The following is a 21,993-nucleotide window of genomic DNA, read 5'->3' as shown; positions in this document are numbered from 1 at the left end:
AATATGGTGAAATCTGTTATGTTGAATTTAATTTTTAGAATGAACTAAATTTTTGTATTTTAGGAAAACGATGTAATCAGTTGTTTCGAATTATGCTTGCTTTTTGATGCTAATCTGAAGTAGTTTTCATTTATGTTTGTTTGAGTTATTCTGTACTTAATGCTTTTAATTAACTGGCCATTAATTAAATGATATTAGTTTTGTGATTTGCTACTAAAAGGAGGGATTATAGTATAAATCTTGGATAATTCAGCGTATGTAAATAGAGAGATCGAAAGACTTGTATGAACCTACATAGCATTAAAAAATCGAGGGTCTTATTGCGTTCTTGCGTTATTAATTTGCATACACTTATGTTAAATAATAAACAAGAATATATTATGATTGACTATCGAAAGAGACTTTTGAAAAAATTGGCGATTTGTTAATAAATAGAGAAATCGAAGTCAAATTAGCTAAATGAATAAAGCATAGTGAGAAACTAGGTGAAATCGGTTTCCTAGAAGTTTTCACCATCGTTAATTTGTTACGTATCGTCCAGTTATAAATTCTCTTAAATAGTTTATTTAAAGTAACTTTATTTAAATTTTGCAGTCTAAAATTATTAATCTTTCTAAATAAAATCAAGGTTAGTAAAATTTCGGTACTTGGTAAAATTAAGACATCAATCCTTGAGGACGATACTCTACACATCATTATATTATAAAACTACGATACTGTGCACTTGCAATTTTCACCCGTCATATATTTATTATTTTATTTATATACAGTGGTGAATAACAACTTTAACATTTTAGCACAAGCTAATACAAAGTAAATAGCAAATGTGTGCATCCAAAGTTACAATTCCAGAGTGGTTTTTCCCTTACTCAAGCACCCATCATTGGAGCCACCACTATGGGGCTCCTCACTTGGCGGTCTCCATCCTTCTCCACCCAAATAAGCCAACCAAATGAAATGCTCCCATTCTCAGAGCTATGATAACTTACGATCAAGGTAAAATTACGTTTCTCATGCATTTTTTTCAAAAACAAGTGTCTCCGGTGACACTGTGATCATGGAAATATGTGGAGGAGTCACCTTTGCTGTATAAGTCACTTGCCCTGAGCCCACATTGGTTACAATCCTTTGAAATTTTTGAACCAATGTTGTTGAGACCGATGACTTATTGTTATACAAGGCGATAAATGATGGGTAATTGAGATCAGAATTAGGACTCGAGCAATTATAACTACTTGATCTGATGATTGTTGAGATTTGATTCTTGGTAAAATTTGTGGAGCAAAGGAGATTAATGTAGTCTTGACGAGTAGCATCATATATAAGTCCTGGATCTAGCGCTTGGTTGGGATTAACCTGACCAGATCCCATGACTAGAGGTGATGCGAAAGTAAGATTAGTATAGCCAAGGTCCCTAATAGGATCGAAAGTATTATCAAAAGGATTTGCAGTAGTGACCATGGTAGAGCGAATGGCTGCTGTGGTCCATTCAGGTTGTGCTGCTTTTAGGAGCGCAACCACACCTGAAGCATGAGGACAGGCCATGAATGTCCCCGATATCATATTATAATCACTGGCCAAGCCGCAACTTTGTGCAATTTCAGTTGCAGGAACATGTGGAACCCAAGCAGCCAAAACAATCGTTCCCGGAGCCATTATATCTGGTTTCATGACATAAGGATAACTTGGGGAGGGGCCTCTCGAAGTGTAAGAAGAAGCAAACGGGGCAGGTTTTGTCCCCACAATGTCTCTTGAAACTTCATGTTGATTGTCGCATTCGTAGTAGTTCTAGCATATTTGATAACAATAAGTGCATCTTTCGGGCTAATCACAACGCCAGGACAAGGAAAAAAGGTATCCTTAAAAATTGTAGCATCACTACTGACAAATAATGCAGCACGCACTCCTGATGTAGCAACATACTGTAACTGATCAAAGGGAGATGTATTTTCGTACTCTTCACAAATGATGGCGAAATTTTTAGGAGCATTAGATAACAAAATTGAGGAATTGCATGTTGAGATGGTCTTGTCATATATCAAAGGCAAGTCAACAACCACGGCGCTTGTAGGGAACATGGTCCATCCGGCAACAGTTAGATTGTTTCAAAGTGTTATTGTTCCAGCAAATCGTCGATCGATGGAGCCTGTAGCAACAGTCAAAACCCAAGGGATTCCATTGTGTAAGGTCCTGAGGTATGGCCCATTATTTCCTGCAGAGGTTGACACAAACACTCCCTTCTCCATGGCCCCGAAGGAAGCTATTGCAATTGGGTCCTCATACAACACCACATCATCCAAACCTAATGAAATAGAAATCACGTCAACACCATCAACCACGGCTTGATCCATAGCTGCAACAACATCAGATGTGTAGGACTTAACCCAAAGTGCCTTGTACATGGCGACCCTTGCATGTGGGGCAATTCCTCTTGCTGTTCCGTATGCATAACCAAAGAATGACACACTTGGCACGTAGCTCCCAACAGCTATGGAGGATGTGTGCGTCCCATGCCCTACTATGTCTCTAAGTGAGTTCATGGGGATCTTAAGATTGGGATTTGCAGCCATAACTCCTTTGTTAAAGTATTGAGCTCCTATGAGCTTTAAGCTACACATAGAGGAATTGAACTCCTCTCCTTCTTGGCATGTCCCCTTCCACCTAGCTGGAACTTTAGTCATACCACAATCCGTGAAGCTCTTGCTCTCAGGCCAAACCCCAGTGTCAATAACACTGATGATGGCATCCTTTCCATAATTTGAAACTGGCCAAAGACCAGTGAAATGGTTGAGAGAGAGGAATTCTGATGTGTGAGTTGTGTCTAGAGTGATAGTCTTATCACTGTAGGTTGATACAAATCCTGTAAACTTCTTTAGTGTCTCTAGTTCTTCAATAGAAAGAATTGCACTAAAACCGTGAAGGACATTCTGGTAGGTGTAGACAAGGGTGGGCCTAGATTTACGGATGTATGACAAGTTAGTCTTCTCAAAGGGTCTTGCCCTTGAGATAGACTTAAGGATAGAGGAGTACCAGTGGTGGTTGGCTACGAAGACCTTGGGCATGAGAGATTCATCCATATGCACAATATATGTGGACCTGGACTTCCCTGGTATTGACCCAATATGGGAAGAAAACAAGATAAATGCAAGGAAGAATATTAATAAACGATGAACCTTATTGATAGTACTCCCCATTCTTTCTTTTCTTTAACAATTGCAAGAAAATGATCAAGGACTAACCTCTTTATATATCTTTATTATAGGTAATGAAAGAACAAAGAACAATAACATTGTGTTTGTTGTGGGGACCCCAAAAATCTCTTTAACAACCCTTAAGATTAGGGGAGTTTTTTTTTTTTATTCGACTTCATTCAAAGAAAATTTTTTTTCTTCACCATACCTATGCAAGGCTAAAATTTAATAAATAATTTGAATTTATACAAATCCAAATATAAGGCTTGAAAGTGTAAGACTCTGTTTGAATCTAAAGAATTTGTTTGAATTATTTTTTTTTTAAAAAAAGAAAGAAATTAAATTAAGATGGAAATCTAGTTTTATTATATTTTCTTTGTAAATAAAGTGCTATTGAAAATTAGTTATTAAAAAATTTTAAATATTAAATTTTCATGATGTGTAAAAGTCTAAATATTGTTTTCTAATTCACTATATATATATATATATATATATATATATATATATATATATTTCAATTCCTCGATGACTAAATATGAAAATGTAAATTCCTCTTTTCAAGTGTTCGATGTGACTTAAAAATTTTATTTGAGAAAATAGAAATGAAAAAAAATAAGAAAAATGTGTTTATTTATTTTCTGCTTATTTAATTAACTATTTTAAGAATAGAAAATTGTCTTAATATGACTAAAATTAAGAAAATTCAAAGGCTAATGACATTAAAATTAAAATTTACATTAGCAATAAATTACGTATTTCATCTTTCTATTTCACTTTCTATAATAACTGAATATAAAAATTGAAGCTCTTTTTATTTTTATTCTTTTCAAGGGTTTTTGACTTTTAAATCGTGCTAAATGGAAACCATGCACTTAGACACTTTCTTCTTTTTTCTTTTCTTTTTTTATTTTATAAAAAGCCTCTACTAGACTTGGGCAAAAATTTGTCCCACTATATAAAAACGTGAATATGCAGACAAATGTTCAATGTCCATGTGCATGAGCTGAGGGATTTTCATTGTTTTGTTTTTGTTTTTTGTTTCTTAACTTCTCTCTCTCTCTAGAGTCGTCCCACTTTTTTAAGTATGGTTTTTTAAATAAGACACCCTATTCCTTTAATTTATAAAGACTATAAAAGTGATCCTTGAAATTTGAGTTTATTACTAAAATAAACGTGCTATTAGTTTAATAAATTTAGTCAAAAAAAATAAAAATTTATCCTTAAGAAAATAATAGTTTTATCTTCTTAATCGATTTTGATAAATAAATTCTTAAAAATGATATTACCTTAATAAATGAAGTACTATTAAGTACAACATGTTTTAAAAATTAAAACTATAAGAGAATTGAACACTCAACGACAGTTATGATCAATAAATTGGCAATCGACATAAGCATAACAACAAATAATTAAATTATTATTTAAAAAAATTAAAATGGAAAAAAATAAATAATATTATTAACTCAAAAAAAATACTTAGATAATTATATTGTTTCAAAATATTTGTTATATACATTTCATGTGAGTTAAATAGCTAAATATATCTTTAAAATATAAAATATAATTTTGAAATCAATTTGGATTGACTAGCTAGTTGTTCAAATTGCGGATTTTTTTCAGACCTAATTGAATGTTATATATTTAATAATATTACATGTGACGTCTTGATTTTTCATACCATTTTTTTTACATCATACTTATCAGACACGTCAACACCCTGATACCATACATATCACCTGACCCACATTGGGCATCGGTATATCGATCACATTATATTTCAAATACTTATCAGCGGAAGACAATATATACATACACCACAGCGAATATACATACCAGAGTATAATCCATCAAAAAATACATACATCAACAAACACCCCAAAATAACAAAACTTTAGGGGAAACATCCATCCCTAGATCAAACACTCACCCTGTATATCAAGGTCCCTGCTCCATTCTATCTGGGAGTTCTATCACCAACTCAATCTCAGTTTTTTGAAATATTTAATACTTGGGTGAGACACATCTCAATAAGATGGAATAAGTTATTGACAGTGTGTGGCAATATGAGTGCGATTACATCAATATATATAAAACACAACTATTATAAACTTTATATCCCATTTCCCGATTTCATTTATTTTTATCATCTTTCTTTCATCTCAGTTTATTTCCATTATATCATTTTTCTCTCATTTATTCGCTCCATGAGTATCCTTAGTAACCTTTCCATATCGTGTCTGTAACTCATGGTCATTTCCAATCTACTATCCAACCCATTGGTATCCACTGTAACCATAACATGCCGTGTCTGTAACCCATGGTTGCCCTGAGGATTTTTCTTCACGCCATGCTTCCCCCTATGGTCAAGGTTAGGTGGCCTGAAGGCTGGATCTAACCGCGATTGGCCAACCCGATTAGATCAAATAATACCAAATACCTGTCTGTAGTAACAAATGACCTGCCACATACCCTAGTCTGGAATCTAGGGGGCAATAAACAACTCTACTCTGGCTCATTCGCACTGCCACGTCACACGCTCCACGAGTCCGTGTGGTTGCCCTTTTCAATCGCTAGCATTGGTACCATGCTCGATATCATAACCCATTGCCGGGGTTTACATATCCATCCATCAGGGTTTCATTTTCACTATTTCACTTTTCTCATATCAATGTTTCCCATATCAATACATATATTCATTGCAGTTGTTACGCTGCAATGTTCACAATTCCAGTATTCACATTACATTTCCAATGTTCATATTTCATTTCCAGTATTCACACTTCATCATTCACAAATCAATTCCCATATTTCATTATTCATATTGCAGAATTTCACGTTGCAATATTTCCATATTCATATTTTAAAATTCACATGTCCAGTATTTTCATTCAATATTCATTAAACAATATTCCCATTAGATTTCTTATTTTCTACTATTTCATTCTTAGCATTTCAATTTCACAATTCATCTCATAATAATATATAAGCAAATATGGGAATATATCGCATTTCATATATTTCATCATTTCTAGTATGCACATATCAGTATTTCATTTTTTTTTTTTCATTTCATAGAAAATCATTTTCATATTTCCCATATTCTACATTTCTCAATATTCACATATATTAGTGTTTCTTATTTCCACTATTCCCATAAAATCATTTTCGTATATACATTTATCCCTTTTCAATATTTTCTAGAAAATTGTATAACATTTCCACATTACATTTTATTTCCTTAAGGATATTCATCATCATATCATTTTCCCATATTTCCCATTTCAAATCACATTTTACACAATACATTTTATAATTTTCATAAAATCATATGCTACACAATTTCTCATCTATTATTCATATCATCATAATAATAATTTCAGGGAAAATACCATAATTCATTTCACATATATTTCAACCAATATTTCATAAAAATAGCTACTATAACTTATTCCCCTTACTTGTCTTACTGAGATGCCCGCACAGTTCAATCTTGAGCCCGTGACATTTTCAGCACAAAAACCTACAATTTCCATTTCCCCAAAACATTCAATAGAATTCCAACATAATTTCCATAAAACATTTCCTAGGCTCCCAATAACCTAAATAAATTGTTAAACTCCAAGATAATCAACTTACCTCGGTTTTCTTGAACTATGTCCACAGGGTCCCGAAATTACACCCGCAGCGCTTACCCAAGCCCTGAATTCAATAACTCAAATTCAACCTTAGAATGCCCATTATTTAACATTTCCAAATCTACAAGAATTAAATAATAATTAGCCACTTATTATCCCCCTTAGCCTAATTTTCGAGTTATGCTTACTGTCGCGACGTCTTGGAGTGTGCGTGCCCCGGGCGGCAAAATAAAAAAATTGTGTTTTAAATTTTCAAGAAAAACAAGGAATGTCGGAGTCGCCACTAACCTTTTAGTGTGGTTAGAACACATGATTTCTACCCCGTTAGGGGTAGAATGGGTCTACGTTACCAGAATTGGGGTCGGGAGTTCGGTTACGTGAGGGGAAGGTACGAGCACCCCCTACGCGCCCGTTCTTATGAACGGTACCTAATTAATTCGGAATTATCCCTAAGTTCATCTAATAAGTCTTTCAAATTACCCCTCTATTAGTGGATTTACAAATATATATGCAAAACAAAATAAATACAAAAATATAAGTAATATATAAATATATACATATTCCCTTAGAACAAAAGGTACGTGAAACCCAAAAGCTCATACCCTTGCATTAAAATCATAGGGAAAAAAATTAAGAAAATACTTAAGAAAATACACTCCCAAATTTTGAAATTGTATTAAATTTTTTATAGGAAAATACTAGTATGGGAGGTTTTAATATATAATAATAGGATAATAAGTAACAAATTATCATAAGACAATATATGTATCAAAATACTAAAGACGTCATAAAAGGTAATACCATATATATTAGAAATAAAAAAAGACTAACTTAATAGATAATACCTAATATAAGTATAATAGTAATACCATAATATTCTATTTATTATCATACTAAATATAATAGCAACTTACCTAATGGGAACACACAATCAATACATATAGAAACAAAATTACCAAAACTAAGGAAACAATCTACTCATCAAATTAAATCAAGTAACCCTAAGATTAGTAGGTAATTATACAAAGGGTGAGCAAGCTGTGAAGCTATGGAAACAATTTAAAGCTAATACTAATATGTAAATATCCAATATGACCATCAAATGGGAAATTATGGAAAGAAATCAAAGTAAAAATTGATGTACAATCCTCAAAAATTAATATGCTACATATGAAATAAACACTAAATATAATAATAATAACCCCACATATGAACCTTAATTAAGACAAAAACCCTAAACGCAAAATAATCAACACGTATTATAATAGTAATAAATACATGACAATACGGGAAAAACGAACAAACAAAACTTTAATAATAATATACAATATCAAAGTTCGCTCACACATACAATAAAAACTCAAGCTTTAAATATTAGAACCCACTTATACACATTTTGATAATATTACAAAATAAATATATAATAAAACTAGAAATTCTATAATGAATATAACATGAGCATAATATTGAGAAACACATATAATAGCACTAAGAATAACCATACACAAAATCACACACCACCCAAGCATAAACCATGAAAAACCTACCCTTAGATATTAACATCTAAACAAAATCAGAAAATATATGTCTATATATATATATATATATATATATATATATATATATGCTTGCAAAAATAAATAACCATTTCAGTATCTCAGAATATAATAAACAAGGATGTACAACAAAAAAAAAACATACATGTGTGTGCTGTCTGTGCAGGGAACAGAGACAACAGTGTTGTGCGTGTGTGTGTGTGCGGGTGCAGAAAACTCCTAGCAAGGGTGCTGTGTGTGTTTGCAGTGTGTGTGCAGTGTGTATTTGCAGTGTGTGTGTGCGGTGTGTGTTTTGCTGTGTGTGCTGTGTATTCTGCTGTGAGCGTGTTTCATTGTGAGTGTTAGTGTGTGCTGCATGCGTGAGTGTGCGTGTCTGGTGAGTGAGTGAAATTGTGTGTGTAAAAGGGTGTGTAAAAAGTGTGTGTTTAAGAGAGTCACCGAGGGGTTGCCGGAGATGATGGCTTGGCTCGGTGGTGGCTGCTGGCAGGAGCAGAGGAAAGGCGACGATGGCGTGCACAGGGGAGCTGGTGTGGCTGCCTATGAGAATGAAGAAAGGCCCCCCCATTTTTTTTTTCTGTGAATGTCGCCGCCCCTTGGCTTGTGCGCTGCCACTCCCCCCCCCCCCCTTTATAAAAAAAATTTGGAACCCTAGACTCTTTTTTGATTTTATTTTATTTTTCTTTTCTTTTTCTGCTTTTACTCTTATGGTAATAATGAAAATACTAATAATAATAATAATAATAATAATAATATAATCAATAAGGTAATAATAATAATAATAATACTACTACTACTACTAATAATAATAAATAACTGTAGTAAAAATAAAAATAATAAAGATACTATCAGTAAAATAATAATAATAATAATAATAATAATAATAATAATAATAATAATAATAATAATAGTAAAAAATACTAAAAAAAATGACAATAATAAAATAATAATAATAGAAAACTAATAGAAATAAAAATAAAGTAATAATAATAATGTAAATAATAATAATAATAATAATAATAATAAAAGTGATAAAAAAATAATAATAATAAATATATCCAAAATAATAATAGTAAAGTAATACTAATAATACTACTAGTAATAAATAAAAATGATTATAATAATAATAATAATAATAATAATAATAATAATAATAATAATAATAATAATAATAAGGTAATAATAATAATAATAATGAAAATAATAAGAGGAGACCCTTGTTCTATTTGGTTAGGGTAAAAATAGGGTGTCTACACCTACGACTAGGGGTGAGCAAAAGGTCGGTTCAGCCAAATTCGGTTAATTAACCGAATTAATCGAAATTTTCGGTTAATGATTTCTGATAACCGAACCGACCGAACAAAGGAAGCTCACCGAATCGAACTTGACCGAATTACCTTTTTGGATAATTCGGTTAACCGAATTTAACCGAAATAATTTGAAATTAATTATTAAAAACAGAATATATTTATAACTTTTTTACTAATTTGAGCTTAATTAAGCATCTCATCTATTAATTTTATTAATAAAAAAGATATTTTGGTATTAAACTATAAGAGTAGAATCACTAGAATTATTAATTATCAATTCAGTTAATTCGGTTAACCGAATTGATAATTCATATTAACCGAATCGATAACCGATTAACCGAAAATTGGTAAAATCGTAACCGAACCGAACCGACCCTATTTCTTGACCGAACCGAACCGACCGAAATTGGTCGGTTAATTCGGGTTTCCCCGAATTATGCTCACCCCTACCTACGACGATCCCAAGAGAAATCTGTTCCGCTAGACTTGTAGAGAATCACCCTTAGATTCTCATGGTAGTGTCCGATCATCAATTGAGCTTAAGATTTGCGAGAAATTGAGATAAAAGTGAGAATTAAGCTTACCTCAATAGATATGCCTATGCCGCTTCTATGACAAATCCGCTCTGGTAGAAATGTCGGTGGCGGAGAATGGAGTCCAGCGATATTTTCTGATTTTCGATCAGGTGAATATTAGCAGAGAAATTGAGGAGAGTGGGAAAGAGAACGAGGGAGACGGAAGGAGAGAGCGTGAGAAGCAAGGTGGGGGGGGGGGGGTGGCATTCTGCTTCCTTCAAAATTTTGAAATCCTGAAGCTTCAAGAAGCTTCAGGTAAACTTATATATTTAAATAATATAATATAATAATAATAATAATAATAACTTTTAATCTTTACATATATATATTATATTACTTAATTCATAATTCTTATTATTTAATTAATTAATTTATTATTTAATTTAATTTTAAATCTTAAATAATGTATTTATTTATTTATTTATTTTATTTTTTACATTCCCAAACATATCATTTTTTGGGGCGTTACATTACAACTTGAATAAAATTATAAAAAAAATGGTAAATTATCTCAAATAAAGGTCAATCAATTAATATAATTTTGAGTTTTCTTTATTCATTTAGGATTCATATTTTATATATGGAAGAACTAACATTATATTTTATAGCTTTAATTTTTAAAATATAGTTTTAAAATTATTTAAACACCATATTTGATAGATTACTTGAATTTAAAAATATTGAACTACATTTTATTTATTTTATGATGTGTTTAGTTATTAATTGTTTATCAAATTAAGTAATTTCTAAGATACACTTTGTAGCATTGTATTTGAGTAGGTCTTTGATTCACTTAATTCGTTATGAAGATATTAGATTGGTTAATATTCTCAAATTAATTTATTAAATTAAATTCTAAAATATTATTTTATTATTATGGGGTGTAAGTGAATCAAACTTACTCTCAAAATACTCAAACTCGACTCGTCTCATAACTCGACTCGACTCGATTCTACTCGAGTTTGAGTTGAGTTTGAACTACTCGAGTAATTTAACAAGTTAAGTTCGAGTTCAACAATAGTACTTGAAGGGAGTTTCGAGCTTAATTAAGCTTTTAAATTTTATCATTTTTATATTTGGAAGTCATACAATATATATTTTATAAATTTATTAAATATTATATATACATCATATATATTTATATATTATTTAATATTAACTTATAATTGAGTCAAACTCTAGTTTCATGAACTTGTAGCTGAGTTGAGCTCACTTTAACAATTATGAAATCAATTGAGTTCGACTTGAGTTTCGAACTTAATATCTTCTAGTTGAATCGAGTTCAAGTATTTTATTGTATCGACTCAATTTGACTAAAATATATCTCTATTTTACTATGGATAAAAATTATTTTTACACATATACTTAATAGTATACTTCCGGCCAACTAACAAAAAGTTTATTTAGTGAATAAAACTAAAGTTCAAGGGTTTTTTGGTAGTTTTTGAAAACTCAGGTGTTAAGAGTGTCATATTTGGAAAACTTAAGGAGTGTTATTGGATTTACCTTTTTATTTTTCTTTTCTTTCTTTCCCTTTCCCCTCTCTCCCCATGTGATTGGCCCTATCCCAACTTCCCCTAATATTTTTATATATATTTACATTTACATAAAGTAAAAAAATAAGACTAATTCAAATTATTGAAACCACTTTTCTTTATCCTTTATTTATATCTGGAAGTGGTATACCCCAAATATATCACCTACCTAAAAGAGACCAGAGCGCAGCATTATGAGGGCAGTTACCGCCCAAGTCAACCGCTCGACCGGAGCAATTGACGCCCGCCTTATAATAAGTAGAGTGATTCACGCCAACGAGGTAATAACTGGAGCGATTCCCGCCCGCACCATGACTCGCCAATAAATGGCATTACACCCTTGGGTCAACCTTTGTCACTATAAATAGGGATTTAAAGAAGAGACTAAGGTATCTCATCCTAACACACTTTACTATTACATAAAAACCTCTCAAACCCTCCCTTACTTAGGCATCAGAGAGGTCCCCCGAGGTACACCTTGGGTCCTCCAGGTCACTTTTATTTGTCTTTTTCCAGATGGTCGTGATCAAGGATCGATTGGCGAATATTGTTTAATTTTTAGCTGCAACAGCTGACACCGTCTATGGGAACTTCTTGAGAGGTTTTCTCTTTCAATCCTTGATCATGACAACATCAAATAATTGAAGGATGATGCATTGGCTCGATTGAGATCATATGAAATGCCGTCCTCCGACACCTAGACGTATTCGACGCCGTCCGATTCATCGTAGAACGGGACCCTACCCAGCGCAAACTCTTCATTCGCGGCCTTGGATGGGACACTACCATCAAGAACATCCGCAATCTCTTCTCCACCTACGGTGACCTCGAAGAAGCCGTCGCGATCCTTCGCAAGGTCACCGGGAAAAGTAAAGGGTACGGGTTTATTTTGTTCAAGCACATCAATGGCGCTTTGCTCACATTGAAGAAGCCAAGTAAGAAAATTGATGGATGAATAACCGAGATCTAGCTTGCGATATTGGGAAATTCTGGATCTAATGCGAATCCAACTACAATTGATGTTTCTATGCGGAAAATTTATGTTGCCAACGTGCCTATTCTCAAGGTATGATTTTTTCTCCACCATACAATAATAATTCTAAAAAAAATAAATAGATGCCACAGTTTCAATGCTTGAAGAGTTCCGCCTTAATGACTAATAATAATTAATAGGATGTTCAAGTTATTTAATTGATTGAACAATGACTTATGCACCAAATGCATAATGGGGTCGTGACAGCTGCACTGCCAATCAAATAAACAAAGTCAAGCTTTGAAATTCCAATGGGTTGGCTGAATGCACCATGGGGTCGGCAATAATGACTCTTGCACATTCATGTGTGCTGAACAGTGCTCTGAACAGTGAATTTGAAATTGCAATTGGAAATTTGAGTTGAAAATGCAACACACACTGAAATTGCATAGTTGTAGCAACTGCATTCGAAAAAACCCCAAACAGCAAAACCAAGCTCCTTAGTGACATTCTATCGAGCACCTGGAGCCTAATCAACTAAACAATCCACACCATAATCAAAATAAACAGTAACAAAATCATCGTCGTCAATGGTAGACATCTCGCAAATCTCAATCTCAAACTTCAATCTGCCACTGCACTCACAACCCCATGTTTAAAAAATCCAACATGGGACTCAGGATCAATTGGGATACAATCGAATAATCTAAGTTTATAGACCCCACAAATGACACAAATGACATGAAAATAGTCTGCGAAATCTATAACACTACACGCTCACCTGCAATTCTCTTTGCTGCAAATAATCGAACACTTGGTGCATACACGTCCAAATCCTTTGAAACAAATCCATCCCGAACCGATTTCGAATCCTAACTAATATTGAAAATACTAGAACTCACATCTTTAACCCCAATGAAATAAAAACCGCAAGAACCTGTTGAATTGAACAACCATCCTGGTATCATAAATTACCAAAATGTTACTAAAGATATAGTTCAAAAGATGAGCACAACTCATTAGGCAAAGAAAAATCAGCCCAACTGTTGAACAATGTTTGGGAGGCCAGAAGACTGCCCAAAAAATAAGCACAACTCATTAGACAAGGAAGAATCGGCAAAACTGACGAGCAACGCTTGTGAGGCTAGAAGACTGCCCAAAAAATGAGCACAACTCATTAGGCAAAGAAGAATTGGCTCAACTGATGAGCAACCCTTGTGAGGCAAGAAAACTGCCCAAAAAATAAGCACAGCTCATTAGGCAAGGAAGAATCGGCCCAACTGACGAGCAATGCTCGTGAGGCTAGAAGACTACCCAAAAAATGAGCACAACTCATTAAGCAAAAAAGAATCGGCCCAACTGACGAGCAACACTCATGAGGCCTGAAAAATGCCCAAAAAATGAGCACAACTCATTTGGCAAAGAAGAATGGGCCCAACTAATGAGCAACGCTCGTGAGGCCCAAAAGCGACCTAAAATATGAGCACAACTCATTAAACTAGAAACAACAAAAAAGAAGAGCATGACTCATTTAGCCACAAGCAACCCAAAATACTTGAAGAAGAACTGCTCAACAATATATATAAAAAAAAGAAACCAACAACAACAACTTTCCAACTTTGGAAGCTAGCTTCAAAAATTTGAATCTAAAGGGGGGCAACTGATATACCACAAATATATGACCTACTTAGAAGAGACCAGAGTGCAGCATTATGACGGCAGTTACCATCCAAGTCAACCGCCCAACTGGAGCAATTGATACCCGCCTTATAATAAGTAGAGCGATTCACGCTAATGAGGTAAGAACCAGAACGATTCACACCCGCACCATAACTCGCCAATAAATGACATTACACCCTTGGGTCAACCTCTGTCACTATAAATAGGGATTTGGAGAAGAGGCTAAGGTATCTTATCCTAACACACTTTACTATTGCATAAAAACCTCTAAAGCCCATCCCTTACTTAGGCATCGGAGAGGTCCCTCGGGATACACCCTGGGTCCTCAAAGCCACTTTTATTTGTCTCTTTTCAAGTAGCCATGATCAAGGATTGATTCGTGAAGATTGATCAATTTCCATCTGCAACAGGAAGAATTAAAATTATAGAATTAATTCAAATATAAATTATTTAGAAATATAGAAATATGTATACTATGCTACAAATATTCAAATTATAAAATTAATTCAATTTTTTTTTAAATGTAGTAATATGTTTATCATACATGCATGTATACTCATTAAAGGCGTGAAGGGTTCTCTATTTTCTATTGATAAGAATTTATTGGAAGAGTTTCAAGTGAAATTGATAACACCGAAGGTTATAACTCCTCGAAAAATTATCTACGAAAAGCCTCCTGTAGGTTGGTTGAAGCTAAATATTGATGACTCTTGTAGAGGAAATTCGGGTTCTTGTGGTGGTGGTGGTATCAACCACGACTCATCATGTAATATTAAGGCTGCTCTCTCTGAAAAATTTGAGTCAGGTACTATTAACAGAGTGGAGTTGCAGACCCTTACTAGTGGTGTACGACTCTGTAAAGAGTTGGGATATTAGAATATTTTTATTGAAAGCGACTCGGAATTCGTGGTGGGAGGGATCACATCTGGAATTTGCTCTTCCTGATACTCATGGGACTTTTGGGAATTGTTAGAGGAGGAGCTACGAGGCGAGGGAGGCAACACAAGATGATTTTTTGTAGGTTATGTGCTACCGAGTAAAATGAGAGGTCTAATTCGTATGGATAAGATGAGTATTCCAAGCCTTTGTTTTTAAATTTCATCATTTGATTCTCCTATGTTATCCTTTGGTTTTTGTTTTGCAGGTATTTGTCATCAGTTTGCAGGTATTTTGTTTACTGTTTGTGTTTGTTTTGTTTTGATTCATATGATCTTATTTAGTTTGTTTTAGTTAGATAATGGTATGGGTTTTGTTAGGCTTGTATTGGTTTTGTTGCGTATGATGGTATTTTCTTATTTATTTGTAAATCCCTTGTGGTATGTTTGTAATCACGGTTTTCCTCCACCATAAGTGAGGGCTATTAATAAAGTTAGGGTTTTCTTAAAAAAAATAAAAAATAAAAAAAATTACTCACTAACTTTCAAGAAGATATAGTGATTGGAATTAAAAAAAATATAAATGTCTATATTTAATTTAATTAGTCAAAATAAAATAAATTTAATTATGATTTTTATTTTAATTATTTATAAACTTTAAAAATACGTGAATATTTGCAATTAATTTCATTGGTCAAAATTAAATGAATTTATGGCTAATTATCTCAATGGGCTCATTCAACTTTAATCTTTGCCTATAAGTTACTCTTTATGATCTTTCTCAAGGGACCTTGAGAAAAAAAATTTGAGAAATAGAAACCATACATTAATCTAGTTTTCGCTTTTCAGCAATTTTTGCAATCGAGAAATATCAACAAATTTAGGATAGTACTTATGCAATTCATTTGTTATTCAAACATTCATCATTCGTGATCAAACTTACGCTCATGAAGATTGGACACAAGTCCATCTTCCAACATAGTTAAAATTTTCATCTAGAAGGTCCATGTTGTCACGCCCCGAACCCGCCAAGTGGGGCCCAGGGTGTGATGTGTTCGAATCACCTGTGTCTGATATCATAACCTCAATCACGCAGCAGAAAAATAAATAAACATCCTCAATAATATACCAGAGTTCTATATAAACATCCTAAAAAGAAGTAATTTCCCAACATCCAGTATCCTTACATACATCTCATAAAACTAAAAACATAAACCTAAAAATACATCTATGCCAACAAACCCAGCCCCGAGTTTGCTAAGCTCAATCACGTGGAGGTCCTGAAAAAGATGAATTGTATAATGGGTGAAACACATCTCAGTAAGACAAAATAGATTAATACCAGTGTGTGGCTATCATGAGTTTAGTGTATACAAAATATCATCATTTGTTAATTAACCACAATTATACAACCATTCTCAGACCATACCCACTCACACACACAGTTATTTATAAGCGAAAGTTTCTGAGGATAGAGGAGATTACATGCCCATACATGTAACTCTCACCTGCTTTAAAACATTATGCAACTTGGCATGACTACAACTGATACTTATCAAGGCACTCACCTTTCTCAGCAAGCCCTCGGATGGAGAGTTTACTTCGCCCCAAATACATATAATACTACTATGCACACATACACACACACACACACACACACACACACACACACACACACAATTATATATAAGCGAAAGTTCCTGAGGATAGGGGAGATTACACGCCTATACATGTAGCTCCCCTCAACTCTAATACATTATGCAAGTTGGTATGACTACAACTAATACCTATCAAGACACTCGCCTATCTCAGCAAGCCCTCGGGCGGAGAGTTTACTTCGCCCCAAATACATTTAATACTACTATATTTAATACATTTAGTACTTTATTACTTTACTCTATAAAACCCAACTCTTCATAATCTCTTTTTTTACATGCTCTATTCTCCTATTACATACTCTGTTATCACATTTCACATCCTTTGTCTTCATATATTTTGTATTCACATACACTGTTCTGTATTTACATGTACTATTCTATTATACTCTATTTAAATCTACAAATATAAATTTAGAACTCACTGTGAGATGGATAAAAATTGACATGCTTCCTCCCATGATGGGTTGTGTGGTCCGTAGGCTGGACTTAACCCTGGTCGGTCCACCCGAGTCAAATCAATTCCCAACTCTTCAGTTTTCTAGTCAGATTAGCTTTCCCATGCTGATTTAGACCCAGGGGGAACTTTAACCTTCACAGCTCAATCGATTATTCAATACGAACACTCTCTCTCTAAGACGTATGGTTGCACTAAGCTCTCCATAACTCTCACAACGATACCGTGCGTACTATGGTCCACCGGAGTTCTCAAACCATATATTGCAATTTAACATTAATACTATGCTCTGATTAAACAATTCTAAATACAATATAATCCCAACGCATTTTAGTATTTCAACATATTAAACATATTTCATAACTCAACACAGTATTTTCATTTTTCCTCATGCCACACGACTTGAAAAATACACATATTTACATAGCTATCGAAATAATAAGTCAATCCATGTTCATTATCTGCTTTACTAAAAATATAGTTTAAATTATCTCCACAATTTATCTAATACTCAAAATAAGCGTCAATAATAAAAATAGAGATAATTAACCCTACTCACCTTGACCAATTTTTAGAAAATGTAAAACAACTCCAACCAATCATTTCAACAAGTCAAATTATCCAGAGAATCCATTACTTAAATCATGTACCCTTTTTCTTTACTTTAAACGATTCATTTTCAAAAATAATAGTTATTAACACAACCTTAGGCTCAAAAACCTTAGTTTAAACGATTGACTTTCAAAACTTGCATGATAATTATATACATACGCATATAATTTCCATTTCAACCAGTAAAATTTACAAAACAACTGACTTAATCTATTTCCCTTACCTAATTTCCTAAGGCTACGCCTGTAGTGTTCTCAAACTGTGCCTACGGTGCTCACGCGAACCCTGAATTCATAAATCCTAATTTAATACACTCAATTCGAGGTAAAATACTATTTTAACATTTCCTAGACCCACAAAATCCAAATAAATGATAAAAATCCCAAAAAAAATCAAGTTTGCTTAATTTTGTAAATCTTACCCTAACCTTGAAGTGGTGCATGGAAAGCCTAGTTCAAAAATCTACTTCGTTAGACTTGTAGAGAAACGCTCCAACATCATCGTGGTGATTTCCGATCGTCATTTTGGCTTTCGGATGAAGGAGAAATCTAGAAAGAGAGTGGGAGAGCATGAGGAGAGAGAGAGAGAGAGAGAGAGAGAGAGAGAGAGAGAGAGAGAGAGAGAGAGAAGAAAAGAAAAAACTAAGATAGGCGTGAGAGACAAAGAGGGCATGTGCTGGGAGGGGATGAAACAAATTCCAATTGAAAAGAAATTAGATTTCAATTTGAAATCCAATCCACCTTATCACATTTAATGCAATCACATGCATAATATTATATTATTTTATATTAACATTATATATACATATATATACTTATTACTTTAACCTTATATATATACTTATTACCTTAACCATATATACATATATATATATATATATATGTATGTATTTAATTAAACCAATTCAATAGTATTTAATTAATTAATTACTAATATTTTTTTTCCGGTCTACTACATTCTTCCCTCTTTAAAAGAATTTTGTCCTCAAAATTTGTGAACCGATAATTTTATTTAGAATCTAGTATTAACAAACTACCTCATACCACATATTCCAATATACTTTATAACTACAAATAACTACATTGATCTAAAATCGAAAATAACTATTGCTTATCTCATAACCTAAACTTATTACCTGCTCCTGCGCCACGGGCAATGTCTGCATCATTCGGGATCATTGTGTACACATGTGCTAGACCACCTCGGGGGTATGTGATTGTTCCCCTAAATCTGGTTAGGTGTAGGTGCATTAGCCAGTGGTTCCCGAAAATTTCTTGCAATGTACCCAGGCTTACCGCACTGATAGCAGTTGGCACTCCCAAATCGGCAGTCACCTATATGCCTCATGTTACATCTACGGCATATAAGGTAGGATGAATCATCCTGATAACCATGAAAACCTCAATCTCTTGTCTCCTACCTTGGGCCCACATTGCCCCTTTCTCTCTTCCACAAACTCTAACTAGCCTCAGATTGAAAACTGGGAGGTGCAAGCCTCTTTCTTTGCTCTGACGACTCTGTATTGCCCTGTAAGCTCTTCTCTAATACTGAGGCCTTGTTCACCAAGTCAGAGAAGTTCTGGACCTAGGACCCCCACACCTACTCAGATATCCTTCATCGCAGGCCTTTCTCGAACATTTTTGCCTTCCTTGCCTCATTAGGGATCATATACGGTGCGAAGCAAAATAGCCCCACAAACTTCGCTGCATACTCCCCGACAATCATACTCCCCTAGGTTAAGTTGGTAAATTCCTCTGCTTTATCTTCCTAGGTAGATGAAGGAAACTACTGGTCAAAGAAAAAATCCTTAAATCTAGCCCATGTCTGTGGCACTAGTACCAGTCTCTGTCCCACAAGTAGCATCATAGAAAGCCACCAACATTTCGCCTCCCCCATAATTTTAAACGAGGCATAAAGAACCTTTTGCTCATCAATGCAGCAGAGTACTGTCATCATCTCCTCGATTTCCTGAACCCAGTTCTTTGCAGCTGTCGAGTCAGGCCCTCCCACAAAAGTAGGAGGGTTCTGACGAGTAAATTCCTTAATGCTGTAACCTTGGTCTGTAGGTGACAGTCATGCTCTCTAGACTTCTGCCTTCTCTCTCTCCTGACTTGTCAAGCTATACCTTGCAACATGGCAGAGGTATCAAGATCATTCTCGCTGGAAGCTCCCAAGTTGCTGCTTTCCCCGGCATCAACACCCTTATCTTTGGGATCCATTCTGAAGATAAAACAGGAAAAGACTTTTAGAATCCCATCGTCATAGCCTAATTGATACAAATATTAAACTGGAAAATCAATAAACATCGAAAACTAGGGCTAGTGCTAAAAAACATCACCATCGATGGATTTACCATGGTTTTCTGAAACTCGCTACTAAATCATAAAATCAAATAAGTTCGTTGTAGACACCACATTTTTTTCCAGGCCCAATATAACAAAATTTTTATTATTATTGATATTATCATTATTTTTATTATTTTATTATTATTACTATTATCACTATTTATTACTTTATTATTATTATTATTATTACTATTGTTATTATTATTATCTTTAACTGTATATATAATTATTATTATTACTATTTTACTATGATTATTTTCATTATTATTCTTATTATTATCACCATTATTATTATTATTTTATTATTATTGTCAATATTATTTTTAGTATTTTCATTATCGTTATTGTTATTATTATTATTTTATTATTGTTACTTTATTATTACTATTTTCATTATTTTTATCATTCTTATTATTACTTTACTATGATTATTTTTGCTATTTCCATCTTTATTAGATTATTATTATTACACTATTATTATTATTATTATTATTATTATTATTTCCATATATTTTGTTACCGTATAAAAAAGGAGACAAAAAAAATTGGAAAAATAAAAAATAAAAAAAAGAAAAGAAAAGGAGAGGAGTTAGGTTTTCCAAAATTTTTATAAAAGGAGGGTCTCGCAGTTAGGAGGGGGGAGCTGGGGCAGCGCAAGAAAACCCCCAAAAAAAAATAGCCTCCATTCCATCCTCTATCCAATTTCTCCTCTCTGCTTTGCCTCTCCGAGCTCTCTGTTTCTCTTCCCTAAGCCGCTCTCTTCTTTCCCCTTTCCCTTGTCCATCCCTCTGTTCTCTTGCAGCAACAACAGCACATAGCCTCCCTCCATCAATTCCCTAACCTGTAGCTGCAATAGCCGTGAACACCAGAACACCAGCAGCTCTCTGCCTCCGTCCACCGCAGCTCCACCGAAGCCTTAACAGCAGTAGCTGACCTCTCCACTCCTCCAAACCTCCTTCTCCAGCCACCAGCCACAGCCGCAGACGGCCCCTCAGCGGCTTGCTCTCTTGCAACCACAGCCATCGCCGAGGCGAGCCACCATCGCCGCCCTCCAGGATTGCCGGCCAACCCGTTCGTCCACCTCAAGTCTGGTGACCCCCTGCTCCAACGCCAACTCAGGCCTGCTCCCCCACGGCCACAACCACCAGTCTTCGTCCGCTACAACTCCGACGACCTCCAGCACCACCCACAACGGTAAGCCCCTGGTAAGCACGCACACACTCCTGCATACACACACACACCCACAATATACATACATATACATATATTGGCTCTGTTTAATATTTAAAGTTCCAGTTTTTTTTATTTATTTATTATATGTTATCATTGTTATTATGTGAGATAGATTAATGTTGTGTTTATGTTTAATATGTTTTTATTTATTGCTATTTTTATGTTATTATTATAAGATATTGTTATTATATTATTATTAAGTACTTATATTATTGTTATGCTTATATTTGGCATTATAGTTTATATTCACTGTAATTATGAGTACTATGGTATTGTTAGTGTTTTAGTATATATAATATTATGGCTTTGTTATTATGCTTATATTTAGCAGTCCTTATTAATATTTTATTATTATTATTATTAT

At 33.9% G+C, this 21,993-nt stretch overlaps 1 pseudogene; it reads right to left on the bottom strand.

Annotated features, from left to right (window-relative positions):
* Nucleotides 1–869: 869 nt before the first annotated feature.
* Nucleotides 870–21,419, bottom strand: LOC131164499 (subtilisin-like protease SBT3; annotated as a pseudogene).
* Nucleotides 21,420–21,993: the final 574 nt, after the last annotated feature.

Source organism: Malania oleifera, chromosome 9 (genome assembly GCF_029873635.1).
Source record: "Malania oleifera isolate guangnan ecotype guangnan chromosome 9, ASM2987363v1, whole genome shotgun sequence".
Lineage (NCBI taxonomy): Eukaryota > Viridiplantae > Streptophyta > Magnoliopsida > Santalales > Ximeniaceae > Malania > Malania oleifera.
This window is presented reverse-complemented; position numbering and strand designations above follow the sequence as displayed.